The sequence below is a fragment of the Chenopodium album genome, chromosome 2 (genome assembly GCF_948465745.1).
Source record: "Chenopodium album chromosome 2, dcCheAlbu1.1, whole genome shotgun sequence".
Taxonomy (NCBI): Eukaryota; Viridiplantae; Streptophyta; class Magnoliopsida; order Caryophyllales; family Amaranthaceae; genus Chenopodium; species Chenopodium album.
The window spans coordinates 41,860,003-41,872,262 of record NC_137835.1 but is presented as its reverse complement, the minus strand read 5'-3'; positions in this window follow the sequence as shown (position 1 = coordinate 41,872,262).

Genomic DNA, 12,260 nt, shown 5'->3' with positions numbered 1-12,260 from the left:
TTTACTCAATTAATTGATCCCAATTTGAACTAAGTGATTCCAAGATCCTTTATTTGTGCAATAATTGACCGGACTTTGGCCCTACCATCAACGTCTACGTTTTCAAGGTGAGTAAACTCTTTACTGATTACAACTCTTGTAATTCTTGGTTGAATAATTAATCATCACATGTTTAATTATTACCCTTTGCTTCAAGGTTTTAAACTCTTTAGGTAACCTTGTTGAGTATAATTAATTAAAATTGTAGAATTTAATTTACCCCAATTCAACTTACCCAAGATATAGTATGATACCTAGATTTGGCATGACCCATCATATAGATCGAAGATTACATTGAGTTTTTAATTGGAAAAGCAAGCCTCAATATTACCGGGACCTAGATTTATTATGTTGTGATTATTTAGTGAACTCTAACGCATCATCAAGCAACATAAATATAATCTATCATGCATAATCTACTAATGAATAAATAAAACATGACATATTATGACCCCTTAATCCTAAGAAAACTAATAAAGCAATAAAGGCTCCCACTTGAATCTTCATGGATCTCATCCATTTGTTCCTTTGGGCTCCCACTCCGTTGGCTTCTTGGATCAACTGCAACCTGTAATACTATTCTATTCTAACTACTAATAAAATAAAATAAATATATTACAAAAATACTTAATGGTACGCAGACCGTATTTAGATTACAAAAATACATCACAATGCGCAGATTGTATTAAGATTCTATGGGCCACACTAGTCTATATAGCAATAAATAACATCATATATTATAAAATGCCATAAAAAAAATCAATCAACATGCTTTCCTAAACTACAACATCAAATGTTCACAATTAAGGAAACATGGCTTTTAAAATTCATATTTTAATTATTTACTGTAATTAGATAATATCATATATTATTCATGACCAATCATAAAATGTCATATATTTTAATTTAGGTATGAGGTAGAATCAAATCTTATTTTAGTTATGGAAGATAAATCATATTTATTTTCCATGATTATCCTAACTAATTTAGAAAATTTTATGCTAATTACTAGCCAATCACATATTTTAGATCAATTAATATCCTAAAATAATTATGGGATAATCACATTATTTATTCAATTATTATCCAAATAGAATCTTTTGCTCTATAATTATCCAAACTTAACAAAAATAACAACTTCAACTTTGGTAATTATCTTTTCAAATTGAAAACTAGTTTTAAATTTTGAAATCAGATTTTATCCAAAATAAAATAAAATAAATATTTTTTTTTAATTGTGCGCTAGCCACGTGGTGCGGCTAGCCGAAGCCAACCACGGTGGTCGTACACCCTGCGGTAGCTGCTTCTCCTCTCCAATTTCCTGCCCAGCCCCTCCCTCCTCATGGACCACTGGGTTCGGCAGTCACCATGACAGCGCCACCCAACAGCGGCTGACGTACCCAAAACCCCTATATATTTTTTTTATTTTAATATTAATTAAAACAAAACATTTTTGTTAAAATTAAATTAACTTAATGTGGTCTTTTTAATTTTAAAATTAAATCATATTTAATTTCAAAATTAGGATTCTTTATGAAATGAATCCCTAATTCAATTTAAATCTTAAATTAAATAATTTGGTCATGAAAATTAATTATTTAGCATGAAATCAAATAGATTAAATTCATTAATAATATAACTATCGAATTAAATCAAAAACCAAAACATAAATTTCACAAATAAGGGTTAAGGGTTTTGAAATTTTCGAATTAGGGTATGGGGGGTTCGAAATTTTCGAATTAATTAGGCAAAAATCGAATCAATTTGAAGGTTAATTCGGAGCAAATTAAACAACTTTTAATGATTCTATAATGTTAAATCACATTTAATATAATAATTGACCCATAATTAAATTATTCTCCCTCCTAATTGAATTTAAATTGTGGATTATCAAAGAATTGATACTCAATATATGTACATGCCAGAGGCTAACTGAAACCACTATAGGAGATTATAGGTACTAAATTGCGGAATAGACATGAATCATATTCATAAAGTACCTAAACAAGAATCTCATGAATAACACATAAAAAATTAAGAATTATACCTTTAAAGCGAGATTCCACAAGTGATCGAGCAAGAACAATAAGAAGAACAAGAACCCCACGTATGCTTCCTCTTCTAAGTCCACGAGCACGGATTAAACCTCCACAAATGCTACTTAGTCGTGATAGAACACTTCAATCAGCCTTAAACAGAGATATGAATCACGAACACACCACATAGCACCCTAACAATCAACACACGTACCGCCTTGAGGGGTGGCCGTACGATTAAGGGAGGATAGAGAGAGGCGTGTAGAAGAGAGAGAGAATTAGGGTTTTTGGACTTATGGTTGCTTGATTGACAATTTATTATGTGTAAGTTGATGTGATATGCAACCCTAGGCATGGATTATATTTATAGATCATATCTAGAAATAATCCATGTCAAGCCCAAAGCCTACTAAAATCTTCTAACTATCCTAGCCCAACTATCAATATGGTATGTCATAAAGTCATGAGGCCCAATAATGGGCCTCTAACTTGGTTAACCCAATACTCTTGTGTGTGACCTTGTAAGATCCATTCTATACGGCTTTGGGCCATTTAACTAGCCCAAAGATCAGTTGTTATACCTAGCAACAAACATTGACGACCCTATATAATGAACTAATTATCTCCATAATCGTGACCCTTTATATATCTAGTGATCGTGCTTATCTAAGACATAACTCCTTCAGATTAAACTAAACAAACAAAGCAAACACAAAGTAAATCGATATATCAAGCACTATGGATTAGGATTTGCATATACTTGTAATGGATACAAACTAATCAGGATTTGGATTGATTAAGTCAATTATTGCGAGGGAAAATTGATTGTAAAGAGTATGATAAGCCATTTTCCTAGAGGTCTAACTTGCACCAACTATGAGAGACTCTAGCTAGAAACTTCACAAACCAAATTAATCGACAAATGCAAGCCACAAATCAATTGTCCGTATCAAAGAGAACTCACAATGGAATCTAGTGCACCAATCAAATTTAGCTACTCTTCAATTAATCACACACATGCACAAAATTAGTTAACCAATTTAATCAAAAGATTACCTCAATCAATTTACCCCAATTAGCATTGATCATTACTCATACATGCTTGACCATCACCCTAGCAAGTAAACTACTCACAATCCATGGAAGAAATCAAAATCAAAACTAAGCTAATCAACAAGTTCATCATCATAATATTAATCAAACTAAATTCAATTACTAATAAATTAAACATGAACAATAAACAAATAATTGAAATCAAAGCTAAAGATTGCATTAAAGTAGAAGAAATCCTTACAAACTTTGGTGAAATCAATAGAAATTGTGCTTAGAATCATCAATCATCAATCATCAACTTCTCTCTCTATAAACTAGAGTTTCTCTCTCTAAAATTTGATCTCAAAACTATCTCTAATTACCTCTAATTGAATTCTCCTTTTACAAATAGAACAAAAGTATATATATAGTAAAAATAACAAAAAGAAATTAGTAAGATCACCCAAAATAGACCCAAAAAGGCGCGGCCATCTTCAAGAAAGAGCGCGACCGCGCGAAAATGGTTACGGAACAGGGTGAGCAGGCGGCGCGCCCGCGCCAGGGTTACGCGTGCCAATGCCATAGCCGCGCGCGCCCATGCGGGAACAGGGCAATCTCCTTTCATCACCACCATTTTGATGCTCCTCGTGCACTCAACTCAATGCTCTTGATAAACACGGGACATGGCAGAACAAAAATTATCTCGACTATGGGTTCTACACGAGAATTCGTGCCCCCACGGCTTGAATGGACAGCCTAAGGTTAAATGGAACTTGCACTTCTCCATGCTTGAGCTTTAAATAGAGAAAACTAGGAATCTAACCAATGCTAAACATGGGAAGGGTTCTCGGGAATCTTTTGATAACGACCTTAACCTGATAAAATGAAAGAAAACAAACAAATAAAAGGGAGAAAGACGAGAAAAACTAAGAAATGCATGAAAATGGAAAATCAACTAAGTAATGTGCAAACTAAAGAAATAAATATCAAAACTAAGGAAAAAGGAAAGAAAAAAATTATATAAGAAATTTAAAATCATCCTTAAAAGAGCAAATGACTGCCATAAATGACACTCATCAAATTCCCCTAAGCTAAACTTTTGCTCGTCCTCGAGCAAAATATGGATGAAATATTTATTTAAAAATGAAAAAGAAAGACATAATATGGGAATATACACTAAGGCTCACTAACGTAGGAATCACAGATGTTTTTAGCTACAACAAGCCCTTTGAACCCCAAAGTCGCCTATGAGGACGAGTGAGGTCTCGTAAAGGTTTCCTAAGAGCTTAACCTATAACTCTCACCAACATACATGAGGCAAACCACAAAAAAGTAAAAGAAAAAGAAAGAAAAGCAAAATCAAAACCTTTACAAATTGTACTTTACAAAATGACTACACTTCAAATGAATAAACAACTTTCTTAAGCGAATATGGGTATGCATGTTCCAAGATATCCAAGGTTAATTGAAACATAGAATATGCTAAGCGTAGAGAACTAGCTATCATAATCCACCTTTATCCCATTTGGTCTTGCCGATTTCTCCCTAAAATCTCAAATCCCCCTCTAGTGAGTATCTCTATAACTCCTCGAAGGAGTCGGAATATAACATATTTTAGGCTACTCGAATTCTTCACTTTGCATCCCCTCTCTTTAGTCTTTAACTCATAATGCCCTCTCTCGATATGTGACTCAACCTCTAGGTCGAGAGGTCTTTCCCAATGGTTGTAACGTAAGGGCAAAAAGGGTGAGGGTAGGCTTAAAAATTTAAAATTTGGCGGTATTCCTAATTAGTGAAGCAAAAGGGTGATCAAATCTTCTCCTCATAACCAAGTACTTGCCAAACAAAAACAAACTAACACCCCCAAGCTTATTCAAAGCTATAACCACAATCATATATACAAAAAGCATAAATGCTTCTCCCCCAAGCATAAAGGAAGCATTGTCCTCAATGCTTGAAAAGGAGAAAGGAAAAAAGAATCACATCAAAATATTTTTGAAATTTCTCATACTTTCACCTTTTATTACATTTTTTCCAAAGCGTTTGAGTTTGCTTGTCTTTTTATCATTTTTACAATTTTTTTCATTTATATACTTTATTTGTGTGTTTGCCTTTTTTAACTATGGACGGATTTTACAACTTTGCAATTAAATGTCCTCGGTTTTTTTTACTTTGAACGACTTTTTCATTTAATCACTTGCCATTATTCGCAAAATATACAATTCACAAGCTTGCTTACAAATAAGAACCAAATTCCAAACTCATAAAACACAATCTCCAATATCATGACCATTTGCTTCACATAAAACCAAGAATGGAACAAAAAGAAATAAAAGTCTTAAAGTTCTAAATATGTGGTTGAAAAGAAGGAAAAAGGCTCAAATGGTTAGCAAGTGGGCAAATGTGATCACAAAATCTGAAATAAAGAAGATTAACCTAGAAAAAGAAAAATTACCACCCCGAAAAGATGCCTTTGTCCTCCCTAGATGGTTCAGTCTCGTGTTTGAGAATTATGAGTCAAGATTCAAGATTGGGTTTGCAATAGTCAAGGATCCATTCCGCTCATGCAAGTAAGTCGAAAAGGCTAGAAAAAAAAGTAAACCTCACATGGATGTAGCAATAACTCACTAAAGGTGTCAAATCGACTATAGGAAGCAACTACTAACATGCCACAAACAAGTAGATACCGGTTTCATGATCCCCCTAGTTCTTGGACATGCTATCTTAGCATACGCTATCCTAGAATCAACCAAGCATATTCTCAAACCGTGCATACCACTACCAATTAGGAAGATGTTCATTCAAAAGCAAAAGTCTGTTGGTATATAGTCCAATTCACAAGAAAGTCAACAAAAAGAAAAAGGAAAGCCTTAAAAACTTTATTTAAACCAAAATCAAAAAGAAAGAAAAATAAAGGATAAGTAAAAAAAAAAAAGAAAAATAGGAAAACAAAGATAGAAGAAAAGTAGGAAAATAAAGAAAGGGACAAAGATGCAAGTAGAACCATTAGTAGAAAAATAGCAAAGGGCACCGGTTCAAACCCGACCTAAGGCTCCGGTTTGAACCGATTACAATGTAGGGGGTGCCAATTACCCCCCTTTTGCTACCTGTTTAAAATCGGTGCCGTAAACCGGTTTTGGCACCGGTTAACCAGTGCCTTTAATTATTTTGGACACTGGTTAACCGGTGCCTTAGATACTCCCGCGATTTTTTTTTGGTGGCAGCTCTAACCGGTGCCTTTTCAGCTCTAACCCAGTCAAGAAACTCTTTGATTAGCTCCCATGCTTCCTCGATCCTCCTCTTCTCTTTCTTGATGAATCTCCTCTCTTGGAAAGCTTGGACTTGAAGAACAATTAGCAACCCTTATCCTTGTTATGGTTCTCTCAATTTCCGGATCAAATGGCACAAGAGTCCTTCCTCTTATCCTACGCATACAAAAACATAAAGCAAATATCAATAGCACGGCTACAAATGTAGCCTAAAAAGGAAAAATCTTATTGTATTTTTGAAATAAAGTGAAATAGACTCAACAATAATAGCACACTACTACACCATTCCCTGGCAATGGCGCCATTTTTTATGCGGGTTAAGAGTAGGTCGTTAAAACTAACCCTTCCATGATCAAAACTAAATTTGTAAACACTTAACCACCCCAAATACTAGTATACAGGCAAGACAAGGGTCGAACCCAAGGGAATGGAGGGAAGTTAACTATTGCTAAAGTTAAGCTATATCGAAATCAAAAATTGGAAAGTAAGATGACTAGATTTAACTAAAAAAACAACGCAAACACAAAGTAAATCGATATATCAAGCATTAGGGATTAGAATTCGCATATACTTGTAATGGATACAAACTAATCGGGATTGGGATCGATTAATTCAAGTATTGCGAGGGAAAATCAATAATGTAATCAAAATAGTATGATAAGCCATTTTCCTAGAGGTCTAACTAGCGCCAACTACGAGAGACTCTAGCTAAGAACTTCACAAACTAACTGAATCGACAAATGCAAGCCACAAATCAATTGTCCGTATCAAAGAGAACTCACAATGCAATCTAGTGCACCAATCAAAGTAAGCTACTCTTCTATTAATCACAGACATGCACAAAATCAATTTCCCAATTTAATAACAAGATTAACTCAATCAATTTCCCCCAATTATCATTGATCATTACTCATACATGCTTCACCATCACCGTAGCAAGTAAACTACTCACAATCCATGGAAGAAATCAAAATCAAAACTAAGCTAAATCACAAGTTCACCAAAATCATATTAATCAAACTAAATTTAATCACTAATCAAATAAACTTGAACACTCAACAAACAACTGATATTAAAAGCTAAAGATTGCATTAAAGTAGAAGAAATCCTTACAAACTTTGGTGAAATCAATAGAAATTGTGCTTGTAATCATTAATCATGAACTTATCTCTCCACAAACTAGAGTTTCTTTCTCTAAAATTTGATCTCAAAACTATCTCTAATTATCTCTAATGGAATTCTCTCTCTAAAAATAAAAGAAAAGTCTATATATAGTAAAATTAACAAAAAGAAATTAGTTAGATCGTCCAAAATAGACCCTAACAGGCGTAGCCATCTTTAAGAGGGAGTGCGGTCGCGCGAAAATGGGTACGGAACAGGAAGAGAAGGCAGTGCGCCCACGCCAGGGTTACACGCGCACAGGCTACCTGGCTGTGCGGCCGCGCCTAGAAAAGAATAGCCCCTTTTCACCACCATTTTGATGCTCCTTGTGCTCTCTACTCGATGCTCTTGATAAACACGGGACATGAAATACCAAAAATTATCTCGATTGTGGGTTCAACACGAGAATTCGTGCCCCCACTGCTTGAATGCACGGCCTAAGGTCATATGGCTGGAACTTGCACTTCTCCATGCTTGAGCTTCAAATAGAAAACACTAGGCATCCTAACCAATGACAAACATGAGAAGGGGTCTCAGGAATATTTGGATAACGACCTTAACCTTAAAAAATGAAAGAAAAAAAACAAAAGGGAAAAAGACGTGAAAAACCAAGAAATACATGAAAATGGAAAATCAACTAAGTAATGTGCTAACTAAATAAATGAAGATCAAAACTAAGGAAAAGGAAAGAAAAGAAATATAAAAGCAATCTAAATTCATCCTAAAAGAGAGAAAATGAGCGCCATAAATTACACTCATCAAGTCGTCCTCGATGTTGATTCGTACGTTGTAAACGGCCTTGAAAGTATTCAAATTACTTTGATATTTGAGATGCTTAGAATATTTTTCACGGAGGTTCTTAATGAACATCCTTATAGATTCCTTCTCACTAGTCACCTCAACCATTTTCGCAGAAGTTTCCCTCCACTTATTAAAGAAGGAAGTGAAACCCTCATTCTCTTTTAGTTTTAACATTTCAAGTTCTCTATCATTAGTATCAACGTGAATGTTACATTTGTACCTATGAATTAAAGCTTTTACTATTTCATCCCATGTAGAGATCTTTTCTGTGTCAAGGGAAAACAACCATTGTTGGAAAATGGTTTCAAGAGATAGAGAGAACAAAGAGTGACAGACTTTCCTATCAATCCACTTAATGTTTATTATGGTTTGAAAAGCTTTTAAGTGGAAGTAAGGATTATCAATAGGTTTGAATCTAAAGATGTCATAGGCATTGAACTTCTGCGGAAAAAGGTCCTTGTCCACTAAGACCCCTTGTGAGCTAATGCCTTGGAACATGTAGTCATTGGAGAGCTTGTTCAAGCTTTCCTCCCTTTTCTCTGTTACTATTTCGCAGGGTCATTGACTTGAAGAGCCATAACCTTCACCATTTCAATTATCGGCCAAGTTCTCCCTAAGTTCATTGACTTCTTCTTTAGTTGTCATCATCCTCTTAGCTTTTCTCCTTTGAAGAATCGGTTTATTAAAAAGGGAGATTTTAACAAAAGTGTTGTCCTTGATTAGCCTCCCTTCTCTTCTTGACCATGTACTGTGGAAAGGGAAGTCATAGATGTTCATTATTAATTATTTGACTCAAACGCAATTCAACATGCTATAGATGGGAAGATATCATGTAAGAATATGGGAGTGGTATGCATGGAGAAAGCATGTAGAGAGTGGAAAGATGGAGAGATATGGAAAAATTAGGAATAGATTGGACCCCCCAACTCTAATGACGGAATGGACTACTCATGCATGAACCTAAGACATGATCATGGTGTGAAAAGAGTATGTACAAAGTGTGTGAATACTTGTGTGTGTAAGTGATATGTTCAAGACTCGTGTCATGACCATGGGACTAGACTATGTGACTAGACTTAAACAAAGACTAAGTTAAGACTCCACATATGTGCACTAAAGTGGATAGGCTGTAGTATGTTAGTCATAACATTTGATCTGTGACTCCAAATTGGACGAAACCAACTCTAAATGAAAGACACTACTTAGGGATAAAAACCCATTGTATGTACGACTTGTAACTCTTCTTAGAACTCCGGCAATGACCAAAACAAGTTGACGCTTGTGTAGTTTGCGGGATTAAAAATCTGGGTTGCCTCAAAAAGACTATGTCTCGGTTTTAGATATATTTATTAGCTCAAATTAATTAATCAATTAATTAAATAAAGGCATTTAGTCATTGGTAAGTTTATTTTGACTCATTCAAAAATCAAACAAACGATTAGTTTAAACACGCATAGGTTATGCACAAGCAAAGAATGCACAAGTAGTCAAGTAAACACAATATGATGCAATGAGTTTGCGACCAAACCATGGTTCTAGTTCTCTAAAGTTCAAGGATAACGGTTTATAAAAAAGGGTCCATGGTTATGAGTCCGGATGCACAGCGCAAAAGCCTTACCTTTGGAAGGGTTGGCGCGTGTTAATGGGACCCCGCGCGTTAAACTCGCTTCCTTGGTTTGGTGAATTCAACAAACTCGGATGCACCCTTCGTTGCCATGAGCGTTCGATTTGGTAGATGGAGCGTGAATTCCTAGAGGGTTATGGCTATATGTAGAACACATCAAAATAGTGAGAAAAACTCAATCAGGAAGTAGAACGAGCGAACAGTACTAAAACTGGTTGAAACCAAGAAGGTAGATTTCTGGCTCGGTATTGGAAGAACATGGCGTGAGACAACAGGGCATGTCGCAAAAAAATGACCCTATTGCCAAACGACATTGTTGTCGCATGGCGACAGAGCCATCGCATTGCGCTTGCACTGTTTTCTTGGCACCGGTTTCTACATGCCTCGGCAGCTTTATGTTTTAGAATTTTCTAGTTTTTCGCGGTGTTTTTTTTATTCTAGTTGTGAAAGATATTTCCCAAATTTCCTATGTGTAAAAAGTCTATGTTTTTTATGCATTATGGATGGTCTATCCAATGCGACCTTTTTATGCATATATCAATAATCTTAATCAAAATTACCACATGAATACTTCCCGGTGGAGTCGCCAAAATACTATAGGGAATATTTCAAGCATCCCACAATTAAGCCCCACTGTGATCATACACTTAAGCATGGTGGCATCCAAAGGGAAGGAAGCTAGAGAAATAGAGTCGCTAAAATGTTTTAGGAACTTGTAAACCGCTCATAGGGTGAAGGTTACACCCCTTCACGATCCAAGAGATCGCTAACTCCATAGTGGTCTGGAACCATGACTGGATATACGGGGATGAAGGTACAAGTCCAATCTAAAAGAGAATGAACCTGCCCTTAAAATAGGCCTCTAAAACTTGTGAATGCAGAATTTTGTACAAAAGAAAGGTTTACAAATAGGGAAAAGAATAAGCTATTGCTTGAGAGAATTAAAGATGATTGTTAATGATTGTGAAACTATGAAAACAGGGAAATACGACCCTATTTATAGCGAACATAGTCCGAAAACGATAGAAAAGAATAGGAATTTAAATTGGAATAAAACTTGCTCATGTCGCCAGTGACAGGATCCAGTGTGAAACGACAAGCATCACGCATGGAGACAGGCTCTGTCGTTTGGTGGCAGACATGTCGTTTAGCGCTGATTAAAAGACAAAACGCCCTTTTGTAAAGAATCCTTTTCTTAATATAATAAAGAAATTAAAATCCGTGTTTATCAATTTTAAATCAGATTTTTTTAAAATAAAACACTTGTTTTATTTCAAATCAAATACATTATTTTTCTAAAACATAATTATCAATCCTAACTCTATTAGAACTCAAAATAACCATATAGACTATTCTAGAAAATTAAAATTAACCTTAATAACTTTAGAAATAATAATTAATGGACCCTCCACTAGATCATAGGGCCATAAAACCATTTCAGATCCAATTTAATATTTTGGCCAGAACTTCCTCATTATTAATCTAAATTGGGCTTATAATATATCATTAGAAAGCTCTTTGCAAGCTTGACCAAACTACACTATTATTGGACCCTTGTCATGGACCAAGATAAATTAGACTGGATATTCCATAAATAGAGTATTTTTTTGAAAACAGAAAGAAATGTTTATTAAAAATGACCGCATCACAAAACTTTTCACACTTTCACATTGTTCGATAATCAATGACATGAAAGATATTCATCACTGGGCTTGGTTTTAAAGGAGACACAATTAGGTGTCTACAACTTCACGCCATTTTTTCAGATTCAAAATTTTCGAAACATGTTTCATGAAAGTAATTGTATTTCTAATACTATAATTCACTTCATAATCAACAGGTATAACCAAAATAAGCAAGCAAAACAACAAATTCGAGCCAAAAATCGAAGAAATATGCCAAGAATGAACTTAAACACAGAAATGCTCATACAAGGTTCAATACTCAACAATTTTTCGTAATTTGTTGCCAAATACTCCTTAAACAAAGCATAACAATATAGGATAAAAAATTTCAAGAATTATGGAGCAAATTAAAAACCCTTAAATTCGAAAATTGGGGTTTTGCGGTTCGAACCTTCCCCAAATTCACCAAAAAAAATGAAGGAAAAAGGCAAAAAACTTACATTAGATTATGGAAAATATGAATAGGGGACGAGATCTGCTTCCTTTAGCTTAAAAAAAAAATATTTGAGATTTTTACAGAGAGAAAGAAGCAAAAATGGCGAATAAAGGAGAGAAAGAGAGAGAGCGAAATGAAAAATCGTGCTCAAGGATTTTCTTTTTGTGGATTTAAAAG